Source organism: Leptonychotes weddellii, chromosome 6 (genome assembly GCF_054177405.1).
Source record: "Leptonychotes weddellii isolate Sample4059 chromosome 6, ASM5417740v2, whole genome shotgun sequence".
NCBI classification, from domain to species: domain Eukaryota; kingdom Metazoa; phylum Chordata; class Mammalia; order Carnivora; family Phocidae; genus Leptonychotes; species Leptonychotes weddellii.
In genome coordinates this window covers 115,190,116-115,206,936 of record NC_138374.1, presented here as the reverse complement: position 1 = coordinate 115,206,936, position 16,821 = coordinate 115,190,116, and the positions used below count along the sequence as shown (strand labels likewise).

The 16,821-nt window shown below is 49.3% G+C and overlaps 1 protein-coding gene across 18 annotated transcripts in view; it reads left to right on the top strand.

Annotated features, from left to right (window-relative positions):
* Positions 1-16,821, top strand: part of PLEKHA6 (pleckstrin homology domain containing A6) — a 139,502-nt gene that overhangs the window by 67,582 nt on the left and 55,099 nt on the right. The window contains exon 1 of one of the 18 annotated variants that reach the window (XM_081825052.1): positions 14,153-14,408. The exons of the other annotated variants lie outside the window; for them this stretch is intronic. The gene's annotated coding sequence lies outside the window, so the exon portion shown is untranslated. Of the gene's footprint in view, positions 1-14,152; positions 14,409-16,821 lie in introns of those variants that run through there. 18 annotated transcript variants of the gene reach the window in all.

Below are 16,821 nucleotides of genomic sequence, written 5' to 3'. Positions count from 1 at the left end.
TTGGTTTTCTCATTTTTAAAAGCTGTGGGAGGTTCTTACCTCCCAGAAAAGGCTACTCTCTGGCAAAGGAATATGCTCTTACTTCTTCCTCCTCTTTATCAGAGAGTCAGAGACTCCCTTCTCTCAGGGGCTCCAAGATCAGGCTTTGCCAATTCTTAATTCCTGTAGTATCTTTTGGAAACAATGGAAATCACTTTCTATCCTTGGAAGAGAGAGGGAATTTGTGGATTGGATTATGGGAGCAGCATGAGGTATATTTTATATCTGGTGTCCAGTGTTAGTCATTTGGAAATACCCCTTTAGATGGTCAAGAGTTAAGGGCACTTAAAAATCTTGCCATCAGTTTTTGAAATGGTGGATCTTCTTGAACTCCCAAGAATATCAACTGTAACTTTCCTAAATCTGCAGTGCAGGCTCCTGGAGCCATGAGAACGTCTGAGTCTTCCACCTTCTGAGGAGTCAGGCCTAGAATAGCAACAAATATGTGGGAATCCCCAGGCAGCCCTAGCTGCCAGACTGAGTCACGTGGTTGGGTGTGCGCAAGTGTGCAGACCTCTAGGGGAGAATGCGTTAAAGGGAAAATCAGTTTGGAATCACCCTAGACATTGAAGTAGATGCTCTTTTTGAGATTTCTCCTAGGACCGTTTTTCTGAAAGCAGATGCCAAGGAAAGAATTTTCTGATTTTTCCCCATTTTCATGTTCTGAAACAAGAGCCCTCCGAGCCTAGGAAAGCAACTGAGGTTTGACTCAGGTTGTTAAATTTGGGGGAGTGAGTAGCACAGCCTCACCTCAAGCTTGCTTGGGGCAGAGGGAGAAGTAGAACAAGCTGGTGAGAAACACGGGAGCCTCAGGGTCTGACTTGGAAGACCAAGCCCCAGTGCATGAAAGTCTCCTCTCCAAAAGGTTGCTGGGTAGTGATGGGTCAGTAGAACAGCACAGCCCTCAAGAACAGTGCTAGAGAAAAACACACAGCTGTGACTGATGACAGACACCACAGACCTATTCAAAGCAGCCAGAGGGAGGGAGACAAAGTGAAAAAGGATCGAAGACATGCAAATTAAAGATCTCTGCCACCTGAGGAATTTCTGCAGGTTAGAGTCCTCCACAGTCCATGTGATGGTTCTACCTGGGTGTGGGGCAGGCCGATGATGGTGACATGGCAATTGTTCTCTTAGCATATCTCTGGTCACCATCAATGGTGGCTTTCCTCAGGGAGGCTTTAACGAGGATTTTGTCTTAAACTTTGGGTAAGTTTGGGACACAGAGTCAGGGCGTACAGCCAAGTTCCTGGAGATTAAGATCTCTTCTGATGTTCAAGCCAGAAGGGCAGAAGGTGTTAACCACTCAGCATCGCTTTTTCTGGCTATAAAGGTCAACAAGTACATGACTGGGACCTTCAAGATGTCCCCATCCTTATCATGGTGAAGACTATGGAAAGCAAGCTCTGGACTCCAAGGCCACCTTTGTCTTCAACTGGCTGCCTGATCTTGGGCAACTCAGTCCCTCTCTGGGCCTCCTGATTCCTCATCTGTAAAATGAGGGGGGTGAATTTGATTGCCACCATCCTACTTAACACACCTCAGGTCTCCATTTGATTGACAGCAGGGCCTTTCCCAGAACTTCAGGTAGACTTACTGCTCCACGAGGTAGAGTCTGCAGGTCTGTGTCCTGCAGCTGCATGTCTGTTGAAAAAGTGTCTGTTGGCTCGAGGTGGCAGGATGAGACAGGTATTCTTGAGACAGCAGATCCAGGGTCAGAATTAGAAGCCCACCTGGATGACTGTGCCTCGGAATGGGTCAAGTCCTTCATAATCACCAGTAAATCCCTAAAATGTACAGCTAGAGCCAAGAGATCTGAGAGGAGCAATCGCCCGATATTGCTCACAGTTATTGGCCAGGGCTAGTCTCCCATTTTAAAAGCCTCCTGGGGCCATGAAACAGCATCAGGAGAAACACGCCAAACCTGTTCCACTGTGTGCTGGATATGTTTGTTTCTCACCCTAGAGTGGCCCATCTTCATCATCTTTCTCACACTCAGTGTCTCTTCCTTCCTTCGGCCCAACTCTCCACAAACTTTGGACCCCTCCACCCCTTAGTGTTCCCTGAGGCTTAGACACTTGTTCTCCTGGGAAGGCCTCTAGGGAGTGGGTAGCACAGATGGAGTTGTGGGGTGGTGATGGGGTAGAGAGAGGGCGGGAAGCCCAATGAGGTGGGGAGTTGGGAGGCAGGCTTGGAATATTCAGGCATGTCTATACCCGAAGTCCAACCAAATAACAACAACACGTGGCCTCTGCCCACTCTGTTCAAGTGGGAGGCAGCAATTCTTATGGGCTGATGGGCTGGTCTTTGGATCCTCTCCCTTGCCCCATGCCACCTTGTGTTCCAGGGACCTGGCTCAAGGCTGCAGGAACCAGGGACCCGGGAAAGATCCAGATTGCAATAAGGCAAGTGCAATGTCTGTCAGTATCTTTAGCCTAAATAACTCTGGTGGCTCTCCTGAAACCCCTGTCTTCAGGGGCCGGAGGAGCAATATAGACAGCCCACAGCCGGTCTGTGGGTAACATGATGCACATACTATGTACTACATCAAACCTCCAGCAGGATCTGGAGCAGCTCCCAAATCAAACATATTAATATTTCTGCAGCAACGCTTATCTAAAGAGTCACATAACTGGGATAAAGAAAGGCTATAAAGAGTCTCATGCCAGTTCAGGTCACGCTTTGTTGCTAATTAGGTTCGAGTCAGGTTGGGGTCTGCCATCCGTTGAGTTAGGAAAAAAATGTTTAATTTTTAGGCGTTTGTGGATTTGGGGATGCTGTTAAGGCATTGTGGTTCTGTACGCCTCATAGAATCCTATCGGATGCAATTAGCATTCCTATTTTACAGAGGAGGAAGGTAGGGCTCAGAGAGGATTAGTAACTTGCCTAAGGCCATTCAGCCAATAGGGGTGATTCCAGTCCGGAGCTGTCTGCCTCCAGGGCCAGGCTTCTTCCTCCAACGTGTGGCACACTTTACCTCTCCAGCAGCGAGTGAAGGAGAGTTGAGGGTGAGGGTGGAGAGCTCTGACTTTGGAGTCATCCCCAGTGAGGGAGGTGCTTTTTGCACATCTAATAGGGATCATTTATTGGCTTGTTCTTATTTATACATTGACTTGTGGGATCCCAGTAGGCTTAAAGCTCAGAAGAGAGGAAGCTAAAGTTCAGTCAACTTTGTGGCTTACAAGAAGAATCCAGCTGGCTTCATGGGGGCTGAGAGAGCCAAGAACAAATGGGGTCAAATTGGGTTTAGTGAGAGAAGCATCATCTGCAGTGGAAACAACCCCCGTGCAGAACCAGAGGAATGCACAGTGCTTCCGGCTTCCCCACCCATTGCCTGACTGTGCAAGTCTTGCCTTGAGTAGGGACTGGTCTTCCGAGAAGGACTGTCTGGAAGGATCACAAAGCCCAGATATGGGTGAGAGTGATGTGCAGCTTGAAACAAGAATTCAATTAGGGGGTCTCACTGGTCTTCCTTAGCGATGTGAAAAAAGGTCAAAGGAAGTGCTAATTTAATCTGAAGATTCACCATGTGCTTTTAACCCTTGATTGGAAAGACGGACCTTGGTCTGTTGTGGGGGCAATGGCGTGGATAACCTCCCTCCTCCTACCTTCCACGTGCTGTCAGAGGACAGCTGCCATGCCTGGGCCATCTCTAGGTCAGATAAGATCTGAACTCCTCAAATGTAGGCACACAGGTGTCCCCGGTGTTCCCGTGCAGTGAGGAGCCTGCCGCCCGCGATCTCTGCTCTTGTAATGGAGTGGCTGTGCCGTACCCTTCACTAGGAAGATACCCATTAGGAAGGGTGGTAGGTTCATTGCCATAGGAACAAGGAACATCTGCTCCAGCCAACTGGAGGACAGATAGGAAAAAAATATTCTTAAAGGGACCGTTAGCTCATGGAATGGGTGCCAAGGAAGTAGTTTATCTGAAGGCCTGAGGGGTGGACCAGACCCCTTGGCCTGAGAGCACTGTGAGGCTCTGAGGCAGCAAAAGACCCCCATTTGCTTTGGAAAGTGCACAAGATTTGTTTTTTCTCCCCTGAATAAGGGCTGTCCTCTGAGAACATGTCTCAAACGTGAGTCAGCTTGTTGGCCCAGAGCTCCCCGACTCCCTCTGTCAGCCATGGTCACCTGCCACCTTCCTTAGGGATCTTAGCTCCCCTCTGTGGTTGCCGGCTCCCTCCTAAACATCCTAGAAGCTTTTCTTTTTTTCTTTTTTTTTTAAAGATTTTATTTATTTATTTGACAGAGACAGAGACAGCGAGAGCAGGAACACAAGCAGGGGGAGTGGGAGAGGGAGAAGCAGGCTTCCCGCTGAGCCAGGAGCCCGATGTGGGACTCGATCCCAGGACCCTGGGATCATGACCTGAGCCGAAGGCAGTCGCTTAACCAGCTGAGCCACCCAGGCGCCCCACAGAAGCTTTTTTAAGCTGAGTAGTAGCAAACTTTCCTGTTTTCTCTGACCCTTACCCTCATCCTTGCCCTCTCCAATGGCCTGCTCTCCAGGCTGACCTGGTTTTCTGCTGCCTTTGGGTGAGGATCCCAATCCCTTTCCTTCTTCCTCTGCTTACCTTCCATTTCGCCTCATACCAACCACGTGTGCAGAGTTGATGAGACGTTGGGTCCTCCAGAAGTCATCTTGTCCCTCTTTCTGGTATCAATAAGGACTTCTGAGTACATGTTGAAGCTACTCAAAGCAGCTTAAGCCCCAAAGGGGATTTTATTGTAAGGGTCAGAGAAATGTCTGGATCACAAGAACAAACGAGAACCACGAAGCCGAGCGCCACAAGTACAAAGTTTTTTTGCTCCTCTCCTTGTGCTGGCTTCAATCTTTCCTCTTACTGCAGAGAGGCTGCTCAGCTTCATGGTCCATCTACAGGGTACAAAAGATGGCCTCCAGCGGCTCCCTGGTGTACAGGTCACCTGGAGAAGGACTGATCTCTTTTCTCTCTCAGTCCCAGTTCCCATCCCTGGGGAGAGTTTCGGTTGGGTTGAGACCAGGTAGCTACCCGTCTAAGGGAACATGGTGTCAGGTTTAAGAACACAGCTGTTACCACAGTAACTATGTGGGTGTTGGGGTGGGGACAGTTCCTAGAAAAGGTGGGTACTTTCCAGTACACGTTAGGCCTTCTTGGGCCTCCAAGCCTAGAGGACTTTGGCTTGAAGACTTTACACACCCCTGACCTCGCTTGCTCAGCTCTTTTCCTGCCTGCTCATGGGGACTGGTAGGTACCTAGTCGGTAGCCCCGCACTATGACCGAAGGAACCCAGGGCATGGCTGTGGTGTCACTCCCATTCCCCATGAGGGGCAAAGGCACAGAACCTGAACCTAGAAGACCGGTCAGGACCCCACCTTACCCATAAACTCTATCCTTTTAGGAGAGTCCTTTATAAAAGATTTTATTGTTCCATCAGACACTAGGGCGTCAACATCTAAAAGCCTCACAGTTGGAAAGCCCATTACTGTTTCTAAACTCAGTTATTCATAATGTAATTGAATCCATTGTCCTTCATTCCATCCTGGGCTCAGGAGGAGGACCGATGCCCACCATCTTGTTTAGGTTAGGATTGAATCAGTGACTATGAAATCATCCTCTTGCATGAGAGAACGGGAATCTGTGCCAGGGTATATAGGGGGATTTGGAACCATTTCTGGCTGACTGCTGCCCTTTATCCAAATGAACCTCCAAGAAGAGACAAATTGTACGGGGGTCAAATTGTGTATCTTTCCATGGTGCTACACCCCTTTTTCTTGATGCCCTCCTTCACGCCTTCCTCTGCCAAACCTCTCCCCTCCATCTGCTGTAATGGCAGACATGGAGCAGAAGTCCTGGGGCTGGAAGGAGCAGGGGGGAGGCAGGCCCCACTTGGCTCTGTTCTGTGAGGGGCATGTGGGAGGGGAGTGGAGAACGGAGCACTTCCCTCTGATCTTGCCTGACTCCCCTGGAGCCTGGGAGGTGGGGGTGTCTCCGAGTGGAGCAGAGGGAGAGCCTGCAGGGGCCCAGGAGCTGGGCTATTTCTGCAACACAGAACACGTCTGCAGCCAGCCGCAGAGAAGGTCAAACTCTGGGCGCAGGGCTGGAAGGCAAGGGGCCAGGAGGCGGGGAGAGCTGTGGTGTTGCCCCTTCTGGCAGCTTGGAGGGCCCCTGCGACGCCCTTTGGGGAAGGGGGGGCTGGTGGAGTGGTGATGGTGTAGTGCATTGGAGGAGGCTTGCACGACGGCGCAAAACCCAAATCCCTCTCGCGCAGAGGTGGGGAGGAATGTAAATCCGAGGTACGGGGCCACTAGTTTGCGCTCTCTGCCATGAAGAAGTCAGGTCAGGCAAAGCACGGTGGGCAGGGAAGGCGAAATCGGGCTGAGGTAGAGGCAGCGAGGCTCAGACGAGCACAGGTGAGTGAGCGTGCCCCAGTGCTCGGAGATGCGGACAGTGTGGGGGCCGGCTTACCGTGAGCCGTGCAGTTCAGTTGCAGCCCCTTCCAAGACCCTATCTAATTTGTACTTGTCGTCTTTTTCTTTTTTTTTTTTTTAAAGATTTTATTTATTTATTTGAGACAGAGAGAATGAGAGAGAGAGAGCATGAGAGGGGGGAGGGTCAGAGGGAGAAGCAGACTCCCTGCCGAGCAGGGAGCCCGATGCGGGACTCGATCCCGGGACTCCAGGATCATGACCTGAGCCGAAGGCAGTCGCTTAACCGACTGAGCCACCCAGGCGCCCTTGTCGTCTTTTTCTTGATGAGGAATCCTCCAATTGTGTAAGCTTCAGACCCCACAAGAGCTGGCTCTGCCCCAGCATCCCCAGGCACCAACATTCTCCCCTGCCCTCATTCCTTTGCTGCCACTGAATTCACGCAGCCCTGTCCTCGAGACATACTCCTCCCGGTGTCTTCCATGCTTCATCCTCATCCCCACGCAAGCCTGTATGTGCTTTGGGGCTTCTCGAGTGTCTGTTTATAGTTAGAAAATTGCCCTGTTTCAGACCTGCCTTTGTCACAGAGGGGCCATCTTGGCTAAACCTGACTGGTGCTTGACCTTTGGCCACCCTGCCGTTGGCCTGCCTTGCTTTAGCACCTGCAATGAATAATCTGTTGGTTTATGTTCCTTCTTGTGCTATGGGTCCTCCCTAGCTGAACCCAAACCTCTGCAATGGGGACAAGGCTCCTGATGAGAAATTAGCCCGAGAGAGGGGCTTTCTCGAAGAACCTGAAGTCCTCAGGTCTCCAGGCAAGGTGATTCCCGGTCTCCTGTCCAGCGGGCTCCAAGGGGCAAGCACTTGCCTGCATTTTCTTGCTGGATGGGTATAGTGCAAGCACTAGAACTTGGGTCTTCTCCGTTAACTCCTGCCCAGTGACGTAGTCCCTGGAATTGACTTGCTTTTCAACTTCCCAGTGTGATGTGACCCAGGAGAAAAATATCCAACTCCTAGTTCAAAGTATGCTAGGGGCAGACCTCCCTCCCATCAGAGATTCTCAGAGGTTGATTATTCTGGCTCCTAGGGATGGGGGGACAGGTGACCACTGGAGATGATCTCTTGGTCTGAGGTGCATAGTGGCTTAAAAGCATTACAGACTAGATTTAGGGATCGCTAAGTGCCATCTTTTTTTTTTTTTTTTTTTAAGATTTTATTTATTTATTTGACAGAGAGAGAGAGACAGCGAGAGAGGGAACACAAGCAGGGGGAGTGGGAGAGGGAGAAGCAGGCTTCCCACCGAGCAGGGAGCCCGATGCGGGGCTCGATCCCAGGACCCCGGGACCACAACCCAAGCTGAAGGCAGACGCTCAACGACTGAGCCACCCAGGTGCCCCGCTAAGTGCCATCTTGATGAAGAACTTCTCTCGGAGCAATTATTAAGCATCCTTTCTTATGTATTAACATGCCAAGGGGCTTTATAGTCAGAATTAGGCCATTGCTTGCTATGAATGAACAGTGCAAGGCAGAGGCATAGATAAGAATGATTACTGGCATTTACTGATCATATACTTGGTTGCCAACACCTCTCTTAAATTCTCTACTTGCATAATCTCATATAATCCTATGACAAGCCTATGAGGTAGGTGCGTATATTATCCCTTTTCACAGATGGGGGAATAAAAGCACAGAGAGGTTGAGTTACTCGCCCAGAGCCCTTTAGTCAGTCACTGGTGGAGCCAGGATTGTAACTGGGGCAGTCTGACTCCAGAGCCAAAAATCTCAAGACCAATGCAGATTCAACTCAGTAAAAATAAACTAAAGGATTAGTTTGTAGGATGAGGCATGAGAAGGGAATTTCAAGTTGCACAACTAACATGAAGTGGGAAGAGAGCCGGCTTTGGACTGTGTCCTGGGCTGTAATCCCAGCTCTCCTACTTGCTAAGCCTGTAGCTCCAGGCTACTTACCTGACCTCTCAGGTTCCTGCTCCTTAGGCAGGATCACAGTACCAACCCCGGGAAGTGAAGCAGAGAATGTGCTTGGGTAGGTGTTAATTTTCTTTTCGGTGCCACTTGTCAAGTCTTCCTGGGGAGGGTGAGGAGTGATGTGGGAATTCAAAATTAATTCTTGTTTTGGGAGGAAACTGTCCAGCCAGTCCTCTAATACCCGATCTTTTGGACAAGCCTTTCTGCCAACCCCATTTCCTACTGTTCCCTCTTGGGACTGCCCAGAACAGGAGGAGAGCCGGACCAGAGCACGGGGCAGGGGCTGGGGGGGCGGGCTTCATGCCGCTCTCAGGCAGCTTTTATCCTTGGGGGGCCCTTCTTTCTGCATCATCTTTTTTTTTTTTTTCCCTTTTAAAAACAAGGATATTCTCTTGCATAACCACAGTACAAATGAACAGATTTAGGGAACTTAACATTGATGCAGGACTCGTATCTAATATACAGTCCACATTTAAATTTTACCAGTCGTCCTAATAAAGTCATTAGAATCCAAATCCAGGACCATGTCTCTTTATTCCCCTCTAATCTAGAAGAATTCCTCAGCTTTTTTGTTTGTTTGTTTTGTTTGTTTGTTATTCATGCCTTAAGGTTTTTTGAAGAGTGCAGGGACACTCCCTAGCCCTTTCTGGGCCTTGTCCAGTCTTCCCAGCTCCCTCCCAGACCGCCCCCCCCCCCTCGCCCCCAGCCTCATCCTGGAACAGGGCTGACTAAGGTAAGGGATGGGAGTCCCCTTGTAGGTGCAACATTGAAGGAGTGTCAAAATACTCAATTATCAAGAGCAATATTTAAAAAAAAAATCAAAATTAGTGCCCCAGTTTCATCAAGAACACAGTATCAACAGTTTTAAGTAAAGACAGGATCAATAGCCGTACTGCTCAGACAACAGGGAAATTCAGTAGTACCGATCCGGTTTCTATTTAAAACATGTCATTTATCATGGATTTTTTTTTGCATTTTTATTTTGAAAACTATTCCATGAATAAAATATTAATCCATCTCGATCACTGACTTTTTGGATGCCGCTTACATTTCGTGCCCCCTTGCCCTGCAGGGTAGGTTTCTCCCTCCCATCATCCTGTCCTCAGAACAAGGGAGAGAGAGAAAGGTGGGGCTCGCAGCCAGCCATGGTTCTTGTGCCCTGGCACAGCAGTGGAGGAGGGAGGGTGGGGCACGGAGAGAAGAGGAGGGGAGGAGGGGTACAGAGGTCTGGAGCCCAGCCGAGTGGCTGGCCTGGAGCCCTCTAACAGCTTCCAGCTGCTTCCACACCCACCAGACTTCCTGCCTTGGGAGTGGTGTTTGGTTGTCCCCCTTCTCGTCAAACGTGTGATCTAATTAGGTCCTTGGATCCTCTCATCTCTAACAGTCTCCTCTCTCTTAACACTGCATGGCTCCCTTTAGTTGATCCTCTTCTGACCCTATATCTGCTCCTGTTTTCATCCATCCTGGGAGCCCCTTCCGGGTCTGTAACTGGCCACTGTTCGAGAGCAGGCACCCAGGGCAGGGTGAGTACCCAGACCCGGGTCCACGTTCCACACTCTGGCAGCGGAGCCTGGGCGGATGGACACAGGCGGGGTGTCAGCCCCATCGCGGACAGGTCTTGTGGCAAAAGGAAATAGCTGCAGACCCAGGGTCTAGCCTTCCCGCCCATACGGCAGATGGGTCATCTTGGCCAAGACTCTTTACCTCCTGGAACTTCAGGGTTTTTGTTAAAATGGGAGGTGGTGATATTTGGCAGCCTACCTCATTGGACCATAAAAGAACCAAATGAGTTAACGATGAGAATCATCAAGGGTTATACTTAATATTTTCCCTTCTATCATAAGACAAATAATCCTTTATTTTTATAAAGACCATATTTCAGGTCTGCCACATTGTTCTTTTTTTTCTTTTTTTCTCTCTCAGCCACATTATTTGACCTGACCCCATGAGAGGTGTGCAGGCTGATTCAGGGCCCATGCTCCTCCCTGCCTTGAACCAGCATTTCTGTCAGACTAAAGCGGGTCACTAGCAAAGCTGGAGCCCCTGCCTCTCCCCCAACCCACTGGCCTATAGTCCATCACAATGTAAACAGAACGGGTAGGACCCAGGAGTAGCTGTTGGGTTGTTTTGTTTTGTTTTAATATTTCAAGTGAAAGTTTTTCTCCTTTATTGAGGTATAATTAACATAAGATAAACTACATCATCTAAAGGATAAAATTTGATGTGTTTTGTGAAACTACGAGCACAATTAAGATAATGTGCCTGTGTGCATCACCCCCTGGTTTCTTCCTGCCTCTCGGAAATCCCTCCCTCTGCCCCCCCCCCCACCACCTCTGATCTGCTGTCACTGTAGATTAGTTTGCATTTTTACATTTCATATAATGGAATCGTACAGTATACATTTTTTATTTGAGGGGTCTGGCTTCTTTCACTCAGCATAATTATTTTGAGGTGCATCCGTGCTGTTGTGTATATCAATAATTCATTTCTTTCTATTGCCAAGTCCTATCCGATCATATGGATGTAACACATATATTGTATCCACCTGTTCATGGACATTCGAGTTTTTTTGTAGTTTGGGGCTCTGACAGGCAAGCTGCTGTGAACATTTGTGAACAAGTCTTTGTGTGGACATATGCTTTCATTTCTTTGGGGTAAATACCTAGGAAGCAATGGATTGTATGATAACTACATGTTTAACTTTTTAAGAAACTGCTAAACTTTTCCAAAGTGGATGTACCATTTACATCCTCACCAGCAGTGGACATGTTCCAATTCACCTACATTCTTGTCAACACTTGGTATGATTAGTCTTAATTTTAGCTATTCCAGTGGGTGTGTGTAGTGTTATTTCATTGTGGATTCGATTTGCATTTCCCTAATGACTAATGATGTTGAGCATCTTTTCATGTACTTTATTTGACATTGTGTGTCTTCTTTGGTGGAGTGTCTGTTTAAATCTTTTGCCATATATTTTTTTATTGTGTTGTTTGCCGTCTTCATGTTTAGTTGTAAACGTTTTTTATACATTCTAGATAAAAATCTTATGTCAGTTATATATCTCACAAGTATGTCCCCTTGGTTTATGGCTTACCATTTCCTTTTTGTCACAGCATCTTTGGAAGAGCGGTTTGTTATTTTGGTGAAGTCCAATTTATCGATCAGTTCTTTAAAGTTGGTGAATTTTGTGTCTCGTTTAAGAAATTGGCCAAGCCAAAAATCACGAAGATTTTTTTCTCCTATGTTTTCTTCTAGAAATCTTATAGTTGTGGCTCTTAGATTTAGCTCTTTGTCCATTTTGAGTTAATTTTTTATGGTAGGGTCAGGGGGCTTGTTTTGGGGTTTGTTTTGTGTTTGGTATACGGATCTCTGCTTTTTCCGGCAACATGCATTAAGAAGGTGGTCCTTCCTTCACTGCATTACCTTTATGCTGTTTTGGCAAACCAAATGACCATATATGCATAGGTTTATTCCTCGATTCTCTGTTCTGTTCCATTTATCTATACATGGGTCTTTATGCCAATACCACGTTCTCTTGGTTACTATAGATTTATAAGTCTTGAAGTCAGAGAGTCTAAGACTCCTAACTCTGTACTTTTTTTTTTTAAAGATTTTATTTATTTATTTGAGAGAGAGAGAGAGAGTGAGAGAGAGAGCGCAAGAGAGGGTAGGGTTAGAGGGAGAAGCAGACTCCCCGCCGAGCAGGGAGCCCGATGCCGGACTCGATCCAGGGACTCCAGGATCATGACCTGAGCCGAAGGCAGTCGCTTAACCAACTGAGCCACCCAGGCACCCTCTGTACTTTTTTTTCTTAAAGATTTTACTTTTGAGTAATCTCTACACCCAACGTGGGACTCAGACTCACAACCCCAAGGTCAAGAATCACATGCCGAGCCAGCCAGGCACCCCTAACTTTGTACTTCCTTTTGAAAGTTTTTTAGTTATTACAGGTCCCTTGCATTTCCTTATGAATTTCAGAATCAGCTTACCAATGTTTACAAAGAACTTATAAGGATTGTGTTGAATCTATAGAAAAATATGGAGAGAATTGATAATCTTAGCAATATGGAGTCTTCTGACCCAAGCAAACAGTATATATCTTCTCTTATTTATATTTTATTTAATTTCTCTCAGCAGTGTCTTATAATTTTTAGTATATAGGTCTCGCACATCTTTTGTCAAATATATTCCTTAATGTTTCATGTTTTTAATGCTATTGTAAGTAGTGTTTTTTTTAAATTTTGATGTTCATAGAGGTACAGCTGATTTTTCTATATGGACTTTGTGTACTGAGCCCCTCCCCCCCTTTTAAAAACTCAATTTAGCAGAGCAGGAGCCTGGAAATACTGAGGTGCTAGGCATTTGCATGCTATGATAAGCATTTAAAGTGGCATCAGCCTCTTTCCCTATTTTAAGTCAGTAAGTCATTCCGATAGCAGCTCATTTAAGCCTGGCTGTGAAAGGGCACAGGAGGGGGTGGGGTGGTGAATCTGACCCTCCACAGGGCAGTGCTCTCCTAGATTTCTGGGGGTATTCTTAAGGTCGGACTAAGTGGGAATGCAGTGCAGCCCCTTTAAGAGACTAGGGACAACCAGCCATCAGGCCGCTGGGAAGGCAGCCCGGGAGATAAGATAAGGCCCCCGGGCTGATTTAAGCCAGGGTCCTGAGCCTCGGTGGCTGGGCTGCTGATAGACAAACAGGAACCAGGGGTGATAAGGAGGAGGTGCCAGCTCCTAGACCCAGGCTGGCAAGGGGTGGAGCAACCAGCTCACCCGCTGGGACCTGAAAGGAGAAGGGGGTATTAATGGTGGGTGTGCAGGGGGAGGACACTTGCATTCTCCTGTATCCTAGAGATTTACAATCATGTTTTTAAAACCCTAATGGACTATACCTAAAGGCCTTCCATGTAGTACATGTTCAATAAATATGTTGGTTGAGTTCTTTATGTTCTCTCTACTGATATCTTTATGCTCTAGTAAGATGCTCTGATAAGCATCATAAGGTTTTGAGACTACCTGGTTTCTTGCTCAAACTAGAAAAATCCTGGCAAGGACTTCCTCCGAAAAGCCCGGAACTGCTCATTTGCACATATCTGCATAGATTTGCATGTGTCCTACATGTAGATACTTTTATGCTGGATTTAGATTTCCCCAAATCAGAAGCCTATTTTTAAAAGGGATAAAGAGGGGATTTGTCTCTACTCATTCTTGCCCACCTTTCATCTGCATCCTCTAAAGATGCAAAAAAAAAAAACAAAAAACCCAAAAAACAAAACAATTTCTGCAGCTCTGACACATAATGAAGACCACCTGTGGCTGGCATCGTTAATGTGGATACAAGCAACCCTTTGCCCATCAAGGTGTTTCCTTTCTTGGTTTCTATTCCAATTCCTGGCTCCACTCTCCAAACTCCTGAGTGAGGCAGGAGTCCTAAAGGCAAAGAAACCCTCTAGCTAGACAGCTCGGAGCTGAAATGCCCAGAAGCCTTCAAGGACTGTGCACTGTTACCTGGACAGAGAAGCTGGAGGCTCGGGAGTCCACCTGAAAGCCCCTTCCCGCCGCCTCCCGTCCCAGGGCTAGGGATGTGAGGACTACCTTTGTCTGTTCTCCCTCCTCCAGGAGTAAATAAAAATATCATCCCCTCCCCCAGATCCCGGCTCCTCTATTGGCCTGCTAGGCAAATATTTCATAATGTGGGCTCATCCAATTGGGCACCATGCCAGAGCCAAGCGCCTCAGGTTGTGAGTGCGCTCCAATCAGGCGGGGAAGCCTGGGTGGGACTAGAGGGCTCTCGTTCTCCACATGGGAGGCTGGCGTTACTCAGGTGGATGGCATCGCAGTGGGGGTTGCCGCTTTGCCCAGGACTGGGAAGAGGGGACGGGGCTGTCCATCAGCCAGCTGGAGGCAACCCAGCGTCGAAGGGGTTAAGGCCAGTCCGCCTGTGTGGCTGTTAATGATTGCTACCCACCAGGGACCTGGTAAGTATTAAAGGAAACCTTTTCCCTGTTCCTGAGTGTGGAAGGAGTCAGGGCAAGAGCACTTGCAGGGGGACCGCGGAGAAGAGCCGGGGAGTGAGTGGCTGTCTGTCGGCGGACTGTTTGTCTGGGTGGCTCAGGAACAGGTACGGGACCTAGATACACCCATTCCATCAGCTGGAGCAGGCTTTTGTTACAACCGGATACAAATTCTCAGCGTGGGGCCAGATTTCGGATCATGCTGTTTATTAGAAGGAAATGCGGAGGGTTGTTTTAGTGCAAGGGGGTGAACTGCTTGGCAGAGAAGCTGGAGATACAAACCATTGTCTGTCCTGCCGCCGAGACAATGGTCTTGTGTGGCCACCCTGCATGCACACAAAGCTGTTGCGGCTGCTCTTCCTCCCTCTCTGAGCCATTGTCTCCAGAGAGGGGCTCCGTCCGGAGCTCTGGGCAGAAGCGCCATCGGCCTCTTGAGGGCCGATTTCCCGGGACCGGGCAGGAGGGAAGGCAGAGAGGGCCCAGCCAGAGGCTGGGATAGCTGTGGCTCACCTTTCATCCTTTTTGCTTAGAGTCAGGTGTAGAGAGGCGCAGGGTAGGACGGAACCGGTGGGAGGCGGTGCACGGAGTTGGCAGTAGGAGGGGGTGGGGAGGCGGCTCTGAAGTCCTTAAGAAGACAAAGTTTGTCGTTTGGGAGCCAGACAGTCCAGAAAAAGAGGACCAATCTTTTGGGCTCAGGTGTCTCTCGTTCCCTTTCTCTCAACTTCCTATTCAGGTCCCTCCTTCCCTCAGCCTCCAAAACACGAGTGCTCTTTGACCCAGGCACCTCCTGACAAGTCAGACGCATGCAGGGAATGTGCACCGGAGCTCCTGGGTTTTGTTGGGAGGGGCAGATGGACTTTTTTTAGCTGATGGTGGGGTCTGTGTGCGTGTGTGTGTGTGTGTGTGTGTACTCACACATGCACATGTGACAAAAAAAATGAAAGCCTTATCTGTCTCCAGAGCAGAAATGTTGACTTGTCCCCCACTTGGCCGGGAACGCTTTGGTCCCCTGCCTCTTTCTTGGGAGGGGAAAAGGTTCGATGACATAATGATGATGTTAGGTGGCCCTGGAGGGGTCTGTTGGGTAGGAACAGAGAGCTCCCTGTGCCCATCTCGGAGGCAGATGCGAGAGATAAGGCAAACCCAACCCCCTGGTGGCTGCCTCCGGCCGGGCTGCCCACAGGCAAACAGAAACCAGGCACAATACAGGGGAGGGGCCGGGCCCTGGACCCAGCAGGGCCGGATCAAAAGCAGCCAAGTTTCTGGGCATGTGAGCCAAGAAAGGGGGGAAGTACAAATGGGAGGAGCGGGCCACTTGTTGTGTTCTGTCCTGCACTGAGACGGGGAGCCGCGAATGGGCACTGGCCCCCTTCCGTGCTCACACTGCCCGCGGAGCAGCATGGCCCAACCGGCGCTCCCGGGCAGGGCGGCCTTCCTGGGCACACACCCCACACAGGTGCCCCACACGCTCAGAGGGGCTTGCTTTAGTGCTCTGCTCTCGCCAGCCTGACCTTCTGAATTTTCGAACAAGGGGCCACGTATTTGTATTTTGCACGGGGCGCTGTGAATTATGTAGGTTGTGCTATCCCCAGGCCCGGCCAGGAGTTGCAACCGCAGCATAGATTGCTCATGTGCTCCAATAGGTGTAGGCGGACTCACGTGTTACTCCGGTGTCACCAAGCCTGGCTCCTGTCCTGGCCAGGACCAGCACAGCATCCTTCTGCCTCCCCTCCTCTCCACTCCCCTCCCAAAAGCATTCTGTTCCTCCTTGTTGCAGCTTCCCGCCTAGTCTTCCTTAGGGGCTACTGCATGGCAGGCGGACAGGGATGGGGATATCAGTGTCCCTTAACTGATTCCCTCCTTCCTGTTGCCCTCTTCCCTTTCCTCCGCAGGCCTCCTCTTTCCCTTATCTGGGTGCTAGGCTGGGGTCTAGGCTTGGGAGCGCCTCTCCCCTTCCTCAGAGATCTTCCTCCCTTCCCCAAGCCTGGGTGATTAATGAATGCACTCTGGCACCTGCTGCATGTGCTGTTTGCTTAGGAACAGACTGCTTCCCTGCGATTACCACAGGCTCCAGGTCTGGGTGGTAGGGTGGGGGTGGGAGGTGCAGGGGAAGGAAGACTCCCACGCCCACTCACTGGCCCTGGTGGCGGTCCCTCTGGCTTTTCCCTGCATGCTGCTCTTCCTGCTCTAGACCAGAGGACCCTGCAGACCCTGCAGACTCTGCAGACAGCCTCTTTCCTCTGCCAGATGTTGGCCCATCCTAGAAGGAAAAGGAAGGCAGGGGTGGAACAGGTCCCCCATTCTCCCCTCTTTGCCGCCTCCCCTCTCCCCATCAGCTGGAGCTGCTATGTAACCTTCCCCCCAGGGCCTCCCCAAG